The sequence below is a fragment of the Rhinoderma darwinii genome, chromosome 4, assembly GCF_050947455.1.
Source record: "Rhinoderma darwinii isolate aRhiDar2 chromosome 4, aRhiDar2.hap1, whole genome shotgun sequence".
NCBI lineage: Eukaryota > Metazoa > Chordata > Amphibia > Anura > Rhinodermatidae > Rhinoderma > Rhinoderma darwinii.
In genome coordinates this window covers 140,484,289-140,497,495 of record NC_134690.1, presented here as the reverse complement: position 1 = coordinate 140,497,495, position 13,207 = coordinate 140,484,289, and positions in this window count along the sequence as shown.

Here is a 13,207-nt window from a genome sequence, read left to right as displayed (position 1 = left end):
AAAAGTCCTCTTGGTTACTGCAGAAGACTCTAATGTATTGCTCGATCGCCCAACGATTTGTCGCCGTAGATTATACCAGAAGTTCTCTTGGTTACTGCAGAAGACTCTAATGTGTTGCTCAATCGCACGACGATTTGTCGGCGTAGATCAGCACACCGCAAAGCAAAATAAAAACGTTAATACCTTAGAAAAACAAAACAAAAAACAATAGGTTCGCTGTTCTCAGTTGTATCCTGTATTAAGCCTTAAATAAAATTGTGTTACTCGTCCAAACTTCAAGGTCTGGGCGCATAGCATAACATAACACTTCACTGTGTAAGTATGTTATCAGTACACGCCTCTCCGCCTATCTTAGTTCACGTTATAACACAATTTTATTGTACAAAACACAGAAATAAATTGAAAACAGTTCGGGCCTTGGCTCGCCAAATGTAAAAGGAGGTTACATATATATATATATATATATATATACATATATATACACATATAGCCTCCTGGCTGGCTCGCCAAATGTAAAAGGGCTCTATGTATTCCGATCTGACGGAAAGCTCAGATGGAACGCCTGAACGGAGCCCTGACGCACATGTGAACGGAGCCTTATTAAACTATTTTTACTTTTTCAGATACAGCCGTTTTGTATTCTGTATGCAGAGCAGCTGTATCTAGCGCTGAGACCTGAGTCCGTCAGGTCAGTGGGACTGATGGGTTCAGTGCCAGCGGGTCCTGCGTGTCGACGGTTCATAACTTAGATGTGATCGATAACAGGTGGATCCTGCGTGTCAGAGACACAGGACCTGCTGACACTGAACCCCTCAGTCCCTCTGGCCTGATGGATTCAGGTCTCAGTGCTAGATATGGCTGCTCTGTATACAGAATGCAAAGCAGCTGTATCTCAAAAAGTAAAAATTTTTTTAATAAAAAGTATTTATTTAGAAAGTGGCACAAAACACGCTAATTATTTAAAAAATAAAAAAAAATAAAACTATTTCAAAGATGTGCATAGCCTTTAGGCTATGTTCACACAGAGTATTTTGGGGGAGGAATATCTGCCTCAAAATTCTGTTTGGAACTTTGAGGCAGATATTCCTCTCCCTGCACGCCGATTTTCGCGGCAATTATCGCGCCGTTTTTCGCCCGCGGCCATTGAGCGCCGCGGGCATAAAACAGCGAGATATACGCTTTCTCCTGCCTCCCATTGAAGTCAATGGGAGGTCGGAGGCGGAAGCGCCCGAAGATAGGGCATGTCGCTTCTTTTTCCCGCGAGGCAGTTTTACTGCTCGCGGGAAAAAGACGCCGACGCCTCCCATTGAAATCAATGGGAGGCGTTCTCGGGCCGTTTCTGCCGAGTTTTGTGACGCGGTTTCCGCGTCAAAAAACTCGGCAAAATACCCCGTGTGAACATAGCCTTAAAGTGGTTGTCCGGAATACAAATTAAACATTTTGTTGAAGCAGCAGGAGGAGTTAAAATAAAAAAAATAACTTATACTTACCTCTCTCCTCCCAGACTACGCTGGGGGCTCCTGTCAGATCTGTTCTCTGTTTGTACACTGTGTTCCAAATTATTATGCACATTGGATTTAAGTGTCATAAACATTTAATTATTAGTTTTTTAATTAAACTCATGGATGGTATTGTGTCTTAGGGCTCTTTGGATCATTGTAATCAATCCCAGACACCTGTGATAATTAGTTTGCCAGGTGTGCCCAATCAAAGGAAAACTACTTACGAAGGACATTCCACATTATTAAGCAGGCCACAGGTTTCAAGCAATATGAGAAAGAAAAAGGATATCTCTGCTACCGAAAAGCGTGAAATAGTGCAATACCTTGGACAAGGTATGAAAACATTGGATATTTCAAGAAAACATAGGCGTGATCATCGTACTGTGAAAAGATTTGTGGCTGATTCAGAGCACAGATGGGTTCGTTCAGATAAAGGCATAATTAGGAAGGTTTCTGCCAGACAAATAAATAGGATTAGGAGAGCAGCTGCTGAAATGCCATTGCAAAGCAGCAAACAGGTATTTGAAGCCGCTGGTGCCTCTGGAGTCCCGCGAACCCCAAGGTGTAGGATCCTCTAGAGTTTTGCAAGTGTGCATAAAGCTATTATTCGGCCACCCCTAAACAATGCTCACAAGCAGAAATGGTTGCAGTGGGCTCAGAAATACATGAAGACTAATTTTCAAACCGTGTTGTTTAATGATGAGTGCCATGCAACCCTGGATGGTCCAGATGGATGGAGTAGTGGATGGTTGGTGAATGGCCACCATGTCCCAACAAGGCTGCGACGTCAGCAAGGGGGTGGCGGAGTCATGTTTTGGGCTGGAATCATGGTGAGAGAGCTGGTAGGCCCCTTTAGGGTCCCTGACTGTGTGAAAATGACCTCTGCAAAGTACGTAGAGTTTATGACTGACCACTTTCTTCCGTGGTACAAAAAGAAGAACCGTGCCTTCCGTAGCAAAATTATCTTCATGCATGACAATGCACCAACTCATGCTGCAAAGAATACCTCTGTGTCATTGGCTGCTATGGGCATAAAAGGAGAGGAACTCATGGTGTGGCCCCCATGTTCCCCTGACCTCAACCCTATTGAGAACCTTTGGAGTATCCTCAAGCAAAATATCTATGAGGGTGGGAGGCAGTTCACATCAAAACAGAAGCTCTGGGAGGCTATTCTGACATCCTGCAAAGATATTCAAGCAGAAACTGTCCAAATACTCACAAATTCAATGGATGCAAGAATTGTGAAGGTGATATCAAAGAAGGTGTCCTATGTTAACATGTAACTTGGCCTGCTAAGTTTTTTTTGATTGAAAGAGCTTTTGATTTCTGTAAATATGACCTCCTAATGCTGCAAATTCAACAAATTACCATTTTAGTTCTTTTTACAGCCTTTAGGCTGGGTTCACACGAACATGTTACGTCCGTAATGTACGGAACGTATTTCGGTCGGAAGACCCGGACCGAACACAGTGCAGGGAGCCGGGCTCCTAGCATCGTAGTTATGTACGATGCTAGGAGTCCCTGCCTCGCTGCAGGACAACTGTCCCGTACTGTAATCATGATTACAGTACGGGACAGTAGTTCCACGCTGAGGCAGGGACTCCTAGCGTCGTACATCACTATGATGCTAGGAGCCCGGCTCCCTGCACTGTGTTCGGTCCGGGTCTTCCGGCCGAAATATGCTCCGTACATTACGGACGTAACATGGTCGTGTGAACCCAGCCTTAAAATGTTTTGATCTCTGTTGTGCATAATAATTTGAAACAGTGCATTTTGAGTTTTTTACTTCTAAAAAAAAAACTATTATCATTAGGAGATTTGTTCAATAAAATTTGCATTATACTCCAACGGTTGATGGCTTGAAGATTATACTGACTGTCATTTGCATGGACTATTTTGGAAAATCAGCGAAAAATAACATTTGCATAATAATTTGGAACACGGTGTATATAGCGGTGACATCATGTTGACCATACACCACCGCTGCAGAGTATTAATAGCCTCAGTGGCGTTCAGCTGAGACCAGTAATTAGTTGCGGCGGAGATGTACTGTCGACATGATTTCACCGCTGCAGTCACTCTGTGTCATGTCTGTGGCTGCGGGCTGTCAGCTTCGTTCTTCCCCTGACAGCCGCAGCTACGAGTTGGCAAGCGCTGGCCCCAGCCTCCTCCTCAGGAGAAGACAGCACTCACGTCTACTCACCAATGCCGAATCCCGTATGGTGCGCGCGCACACTCGTGCCACCTCTTAAAGGGGCAGCGCGCGTATCGGCCCTCCTTCCTGAACTTTAACCCATGAGTACTTTGGACTATAGGAGGGGTCCAGCCCCCTAGTTCTATGCCTGAGCTTTGTTGTTGTATTCCTAATCTGTCTTGCAAATGGCCCGCTAGTGTTTCCTGTTCCTGTAACCTGTATCCTGATCTGGTGCCATGCTTGCTGTAGCCGTGCTGTGCTGTATTCTATGCCTGACCTGCTTCTCCACACCTGACGCCCACCTGCTGCCAAGTTCCTGCCTAGCCTGCCTTGCTACTGTCCGAGCTGCCACAGGTACCCTACACGAACTATAGACTCTCACCTGCGTCCCGTTGGCCAGCTGCCTTATCGCCAAGGCGGTACGGCCCAGTGGGTCCACGAACGCCTCGTGACACTCTGTGTACACACAGAACAGAGATGACAGAAGCCCCCAGCGCAGGAAGGTCTGGGAGGAGAGTGGTAAGTATCAGGGCCGGCTCCAGGTTTATGTGGGCCCTTGGGTGACACAAGACTTTGTAGGCCCCTTTGTGGGGGAAATCACGGCGGCAGTAAAATGGCAGAAAATTTCACTTTGTGCCCCCATATAGATGTTAGGCCCTGTTTATACCCCCATATAGAAGTTAGGCCCCCATTTTGTACCCCCATAAGTTTAGCACCCCTCCCAGGTAGTGCCACACAGACAACATCCCAGGTAGTGCCACACAGCCCCCCTCCCAGGTAGTGCCACACAGCCCCCTCTCCCAGGTAGTGCCACACAGCCCCCTCTCCCTGGTAGTGCCACACAGCCCCCCTTCCTGGTAGTGCCACACAGCGCCCCCTCCAAGGTAGTGCCACACAGCCCCCACCTCCCAGGTAGTGCCACACAGCCCCCTCCTCCCTGGTAGTGTCACACAGCCCCCCTTCCTGGTAGTGCCACACAGCGCCCCTCTCCCTGGTAGTGCTACACAGTCCCCTCCTCCCTGGTAGTGTCACACAGCCCCCCTCTCTTGTAGTGTCACACAGCCCCCCTCCCTGGTAGTTTCACACAGCCCCCCTCGCTTGTAGTTCTACACTGCCACCCTCCCTGTAGGTTGCGCCTTTGGGGTTCCCTCTAGGAGTGGAATCCCCAGCCAGAGCATTGCCAAAACAGTGTTTTCCGAGGCAGCCCAAGAGCCATAATCCCGGGCAGAGCACTACTAGCACTCTGCCCCGGTTCTCCTGCTCTGCTCCTGACATCACTGCCCATATATGGACAGTGATGCCGTGACGACGGCAGCGTCAGCACCCGGCGGCTGAGTGGGCCCCCCAGGGGTAGTGGGCCCGGAACTCGCCCTAGTAAGTATGGGCTGCTTTTTTATTTGAAGCCCTCCTCTCCTGCTGCCACATAAAATTTTTAAACCCGGACAATCCCTTTAACCTCTTAACACTATCCGTGTATGTATGGCGGATGTGCATTCCAACAATATTGCATGTGCCACTGTGTGTTATCTGTGGTGTTACGTAGGACTGCAGGTAACATCTACTACATTATCTGTATTCAGAGAGTTATCGCTGTGTTATCTGTGGTGTTACATAGGACTGCATGTGTGTGTGTATTTGTGGGTCTAAGTGCCTAGATATGTATCTGTATGTGTATATATTTTTATGTGTGCATATACTACATTATCTGTACTCAGTTATCACTGTGTTATCTGTGGTGTTACATAGGACTACAGGCAACATCTACTACATTATCTGCATTCAGAGAGTTATCACTGTGTTATCTGTGGTCTTACATAGGACTGCATGTAACACTACTACATTATCTGTACCCAGAGAGTTATCAATGTGTTATCTGTGGTGTTACATAGGACTGCAGGTAACATCTACTACATTATCTGTACTCAGAGAGTTATCACTGTGTTATCTGTGGTGTTACATAGGACTGCAGGTAACACTACTACATTATCTGTACTCAGAGAGTTATCACTGTGTTATCTGTGGTGTTACATAGGACTGCAGGTAACATCTACTACATTATCTGTACTCAGAGAATTATCACTGTGTGTTATCTGTGGTGTTATAGAGGAGTGCAGGTAACATCTAACACATTATCTATACTCCGAGAGTTATCACTGTTATCTATGGTGTTACATAGGACTGCAGATAACTATCTGTTCTGTGTATATATGTGCCTGCGTGGGTATATTTGGTGGGCCTGTATGTCCATATACTTACCTATATGTATTTGTATAAGACCCATTATGTGTGTATACATGCCTCATGTGTGTGTTTGTGTGTGTGTGTGTGTGTGTGTGTGTGTGTGTATGTATATATATATATATATATATATATATATATATATAAAGAAGCATAGAACACAGCAACGGCACCAGGACTTCAGAGTAGATGAAAGCAAAAGTGGATTTATTCACCTCAGTATAAGCAACGTTTCGGTTCAACAGGAACCTTTCTCAAGCCATAACAAACTAAACAAAGTGTCAGGTATTTATAGGAAGGGTATACATAAATTGGCAATCACATAATTAAATGCATAATACCATCAAAACATATACATACAAATGTGTCAGTTATATAAAAAGACATATAAAACATGTGCATAGTTCTCCCACTGTAAAGCATATAAATATCGTGAAATACATGCAACAGTGTGGTGGTAAATAAACAAAGTGTTATAATTAGGGGCAATTATGGATGATTGGAAGCAGGCAGAGACTCATTAAATCTAAATAGAAGTGTACTTACTGTACAGACGTTAATCCATGCCGAGAATAGGGGATTGCGCCCGACACACACGTGTCGAGAAGACCAAACGCCAGAAATGGCAGCGAGATTTGGATGACTACGCTACTGGTAAAATCTATTGCTGGCAGGGAGAAGATGCTGACCCAAGGGGTTCCAGGAGGATCGAAAAGGGACCCAGGAGAAGATACAGAGGAGCTGAACCATACGTCACTGATTCGGAATTCTCGGATGACCAATATAATGTTCCTTTTTTAGGGGACAACATGGACACCCCTACTATGGGAGAAAGCGAACCCGCAGGGGCGGGAGGAAATATAGGAGGAAGAATCAATGCCAACAGAACCAGAGGCAGATCGACTCCAGCACGGGGGATACGGCAATATCCGACCAGGAAGAAAAACCCCCAGACCTAGTGGTGAATATTTCGTCATGTATATTATCTGACCCACAGGTCAAAGTGCTTAATCGTGGTCTGTCTTTTTGTCCAAATAACCCTATAGATTGGTTTAAATTAAATTTAGATCTTGAATGTTTTTTTAGGTCATTGAGACTTAAGGTACATTTTTCTGAACAGTCTCCACCTGACAATGATATCTCTATAATTCCAGGTAGTGATATGTTTCATCTTAGGGATTATGGGTTGTATAATAAAAGTAAATTTCAACCTCCCCAAAATATACATGCTGTTGAAACATATATCTCACTTGTTAAAGAACAGATTAAATCATTGCGGGAAGTGCAGAGGGGTAGTTTTAGTCAGAAAAATTTGACACGTATAGAACACATGGCACTTAAAGAACTAATGGATAATAAGGATCTTACTATCAAACCGGCAGATAAGGGGGGTGCCATAGTAGTTATGGACACCTCCCTTTATCTGGAAGAAATGACAAGACAACTGAATGACATTAATGTTTATGCTGTTCTGTTGGGTGATCCTAAGTTCGCGTATTTACGTGAATTGGATAACCTAATAGATAATGCATTTAAGAGCAAAATCATTGATAGAAATCTGCATGATTTTTTACAGGTGAAATTCCCTGTAACTCCTGTCCTTTATTTATTGCCCAAAATTCACAAGGATCCCATTCGACCACCTGGACGTCCGATTGTTTCAGGGAGCGATTCCCTTTTTGTCCCAGCAGCAGTATTCCTAGATAAAATTCTTAGGCAGTTTGCCATTGGTGCAGACTCCCACATCAGGGATACCTCGGACTTCCTGGTCAGAATCCAGGATCTTTTGATCCCTGACCGGTCGGTTCTGGTTACCCTTGATGTGGGTAGTCTGTACACCTCAATTGCCCATCAGGAGGGGATTGATGCCTCGCTGTTCTATTTGGAAAAATCTGGCTTTTCTAAGGATAAAATTGGTTTTGTACGATCATTACTGAAATTCATTTTGGAAAAAAATTATTTTCTGGTGGGTGATACATTTTACCTACAGAAGAGAGGAACGGCAATGGGGTCCAATATGGCCCCCACATATGCCAATATTTTCATGCGGCGGATTGAGGAGGATCTTGTCTATGTGTCCCACCACTTCAGTCATGTACTGCGGTGGTGGAGATACATAGACGATGTCTTCCTCATCTGGACTGGCTCAATAAGTCAACTACAGGAATTTGTCACATTTCTTAACGGTTTGAATTCCACTATTCAATTTACGATGTCATTTTCTACATGTTCTGTTGAATTTTTGGACACTCGAATTTCCATTGTCAATAATAGATTGATTTCGGATCTGTTCTCTAAGAAAACGGACAGAAACAATCTCTTGCACTTCACCAGCAGCCATCCAAGCACGCTGCTAAAATCACTGCCATACAGTCAGTTAATTAGAGTTAAGAGGGTGGTTAGTCAGGAGGATGAATTATCGCCAAGACTTGACCAAATGTGCAAAAAATTTTCTGTTCGGGGTTATCCGGACCATGTGTTGGATTTTAATAGACGGAAGGTTGAACTACTGAATAGACAGGATCTCCTCGCCGGCCAGGTGGCTGTGAACAAGAATGTTCGCTTACCCTTCATCTCCACTTTCTCCTCATTAAGCCCACAAATTGGTGGGATTCTGAGGAGAGATTGGAAGATGTTAGAGAGGGCCTTTCCAAAGGTTACTGAATTTCAGGAGGGGCCAATGATGGCGTATAGGAGAGGCAATACCATCAAAAATAGTATAGTCAAAGCCGACATTGGGTCACATCGCAAAAAACAGATGTTTTTGGCACCTCCGAAACATGGATGTTTTCCATGTCTTGGTTGTAACATCTGTGACAATATGATTAAGGGGGGTATGTTTAATCACCCACAAACGGGTCGACCAATCACCATAAAAGGTTTTTTTACGTGTCAGTCTTCATATGTCATTTATTTGCTAACCTGCCCATGTGGGCTCCACTATGTGGGTGAAACCACTACAGAAGTACGTCTCAGGTTGAGAAACCATAAATCAAACATCAAAACTAAAAGGCAGGATTTACCAGTGTCGAGACACTTTGTTGAGAAGGGACACAGTCTGTCACAGTTGAGATTCAGAGTCATTGACTCTGTGCCTCAGCTGAGACGTGGCGGTGATAGGGGCCGGATGCTTAAAAGAAAAGAGCTCGAGTGGATCTTTAAATTAGAGACCATGTCTCCTAAGGGATTGAATATAGAATATCCTTGTGGTCCACATATATAAGGATGGGCTACTTATTCTCTCCCTAAGATCGATAGAGATATGATTGGTTAACGTTCTCAAAGGTGTAATTGTGTGTTTTTGATGTATGTTTTTTGAGGTCCTATTTTGACCTCTTTCTAGCATGCATTTTTAAATTTGTTTTTATATGTCATATACATTGTGTTTTTTCTTTTTGTATATTTCAGATACACAATCACATGTCAAGCAATTTTTGAGAGATATTGGAAAGCGGCAGAAGTCTTCTTGTTTCTATTTCACAAAATAGACAAATTCATGTTTGGATTATATATATGTACTGAGCCATATGAGATAGCTTATTAAAAATAACATGGGTCGTGGAGAATTTTATATTTAGATTTTTTGGTCCTTATATTGTGGACGTTCGTATCTGCATTTTGGATATTTGTATCTATGTCTTATTATTTTTTCAAAATGTGGGCGTAGCATTAATATTTAACGCATACTGTCTTATTCAGACAGATGCGTTTCTTCTTGAAGGTGACACTCACGTGGGAATATGTTTTATCCCTGTTGGAGTACTAACCTTCCTTATAGTATAATATCTCTATTTTATTTTTTGCCCCATTGGTGATCATAGTTAACAACAGTGATCCATTATGACATACAATTTTTCGTTCCTATCAGCAGGGGGCGCCAGAGTACACTATCATTAGTGTCCTTTCAGCTCCCTTTATCCAAAATCTCCCGATGTGTGGATATTTGGTTCAAAACCCATATAACTTTGTGGGGGTTGAACCTGATAATCCACGATATCATGTGTATCATGACAAATAATAGTCTTGTTCTTATCACTAAGTAATCTCTGCTCTGCGTTTTTTATAAATTCCAGCTGGCGCATGCGCAATAGAGGTGGAACGCATGTTCCGATGTGGCGCATGCGCAGTGGTGATTTATTGCCAGATGCGTTCCACCGGACTTAATATCCGGTTTGGGCGCCATCTTGGGACATGCGCAGTTGACACACGTGTGTGTCGGGCGCAATCCCCTATTCTCGGCATGGATTAACGTCTGTACAGTAAGTACACTTCTATTTAGATTTAATGAGTCTCTGCCTGCTTCCAATCATCCATAATTGCCCCTAATTATAACACTTTGTTTATTTACCACCACACTGTTGCATGTATTTCACGATATTTATATGCTTTACAGTGGGAGAACTATGCACATGTTTTATATGTCTTTTTATATAACTGACACATTTGTATGTATATGTTTTGATGGTATTATGCATTTAATTATGTGATTGCCAATTTATGTATACCCTTCCTATAAATACCTGACACTTTGTTTAGTTTGTTATGGCTTGAGAAAGGTTCCTGTTGAACCGAAACGTTGCTTATACTGAGGTGAATAAATCCACTTTTGCTTTCATCTACTCTGAAGTCCTGGTGCCGTTGCTGTGTTCTATGCTTCTTTCTATTTGGATGTTGGGGAATTGATTCACCCCCAGGTAACGAGCACATGGCCTGATTTTTTGGAAACCATTGGAGTGCTGTGTTCATCTACCATTGGACTGTATATATATATATATATATATATATTTAATTTTTTGGGTTTGTGGAGGGCAGCAATAGAGAATCCTGCACAGGGCGCCATCCAATCTAAGGCCAGCCCTGATTGTACTTTATCTATTACCTGCTTATTTTCATTCCTATAACCTGTAAAATGTTTTCTTTACAAAAAATATAGAATTACAAAATCCTTATTATGCATAAGAGCTATCGTGGCCAAGTTCATGTGAAACAGAATATGCAGAATAGCTGGCTTTACCCTGTTCTTATACAAGTTCAGAACATGTTTTCATTATATTTATATCAACTACACGTTTGAATAAAAAGAATGCATTATTTTCCTGTGTATATAAAATCTTACAATTGCTTCAATAAATAAATTGCTTTCATAAAATTGTGCAACAGTGTAATTGATGCAACTTCCTAAATACATTTTATTAAAAATTATTTTTACTTTTTGAGATACAGCTGCTTTATATTCTTTATACAGAGCAGCTGTATAGTTCGCTAAGACCTGAATCCCTAAGGTCTGCGGGACTGACAGTTTCAGTGACATCGGGTCCTGCGTGTCTCTGACAGACAGGATTGAGCTGTAAAAGATCACATCTAAGTTCATAACGCAGGACCCGCTGTCACTGAACCCGTCAGTCCCGCAGATCTGACGGATTCAGGTCTTAGCGAACGAAACAGCTGCTCTGTATACAGAATACAAAGCGGCTGTATCTCAAAAAGTAAAAATACTTTCTAATAAAGTGTATTTAGGATGTTGCAGCAATCACACTGATGCAGTTTTATTTTAAAAAAAATTATGTCAACGGTGTATATAGCCTTTAACTTGCACAACATTTCCAATCAAAGCATTTCATTCTATCAACATGTAGTCAACTAAAGAGCCCTTGTTATCCAATTCCTTTTCATTTTGTTAGCAAAGTTTCCCCCAGGGGTGTGATTCAACAACAGGCTCTCTGTTTTGCTAACAAAGACAGATGTGCCAGGGGGGAGTATGTCGCAGTGTTGTGCTGTGTATTGGCCATGGAAAATTATTCTAATAATCCAATAAAACATTTACAATATTTCAAATACACTGTATATTAAAGTGGACTCTATATAAAGAAATTGTATGGCATACAGTGGGATATGTTACCCGGGGAATGGCCCTGGGGAATCTCCTCAAATCACTGTCCATAAATGGACAGTGAAGTTAGTAGCTTTCCCAGGGCTGGAGTCCCCGGCAGAGCATCTACTAGAGCTCTGCCCAGGGACTCTGGGGGTGTTAGAGGGGGGATACTGTAACGTCCATAGCCACGGACCGTCTGGATTACTCACCCCCCGACGGCCGCAGCCATATACCTGTAAGTGCTGGTCCACATCTCCACCTCAGGAGACGCCAGCGCTCACTTACGCTTCGTTCTGCTGTGTCCCATATAGTGCGTGCACACGCTCGTGCCCGGCCTTAAAGGGCAAGCGTGCGCACATGAAGAGAATCATTAATTAGCCCATGCTCACCCTGTACTATAAGAAGGGCCCTGCCCCTTCTTTCATTGCCTGAGCGTTGTTGTGTTTACCCGTGTTAGTCTTGCAAATGGTCTCTTAGTGTTTTCCAGTTCCCAGTGTTCTCGTTCCTGCTACCTGTATCATGTATCCCTTGCTACCTTGTTCCTGTGCCTTAAAAGAGTTGGAGTCGTGTTGTGTTACACCACGCCTGGTGTCTGCTGCCAAGGTCCTATCTGAGCCTAGCCATCGCTTCTGTCTGTATTACGACAGGTACCCTTGCTCGGACTATGGACTTTACTTGGCACACTGTTTGGCCAGTTGCTATCGCGCTACGGTGGTACGGCCCAGTGGGTCCACATACCCACAGATCTTGACAGCTCAGGTCTAAGCACTGCAGGCATTTGAGCTCCGTTTCGTCCTGGAGCTTCAGGATATGAGGTCATTGTGACCAAGTACAAGGAACCTTAGTGGCTCCATACCACACACTCAGCGTTTTGTGTAGCCGGGTGCCCATTATTATGGTATCACTATGGGTATACACACAAATAACAAAGTCCGCTCTCTACCTGCAATACATCATTAGCATAGTACTTGAGTGTATAGAGTAACTTCATGAAGTGCCCTCTGGATGAGATAGCTATTACTGAGACATACAGGGACAGAAGTGCCCAATGTAATAGAGCATAAAATCCGGTCATAACATAATAGCGTCCATTGTTATATTAAATTAATTAGGTGTGACAAAAGTTATGCTTCCACCTTTCTACTGCTGGCCATCACCTCCCTTCGGTCTTGGAGGATAAAAACAGGTGACTCCTAGTAAAACTGAGTGAGTTGACATGATAGTTTTGTGGATTACATCATGTTTTTTTAGTGTACTAATAAAGTAATATTAGACACTGATACTTAACATTGCGTAATGCTGTGTCTCTATTGAGGACTTGCTAATTTTATTTTTTATGGTGTCCTTATATCCCCTTTTTGTAACATGTATATATGGATTTTGTGATTCTCCACTCACTTT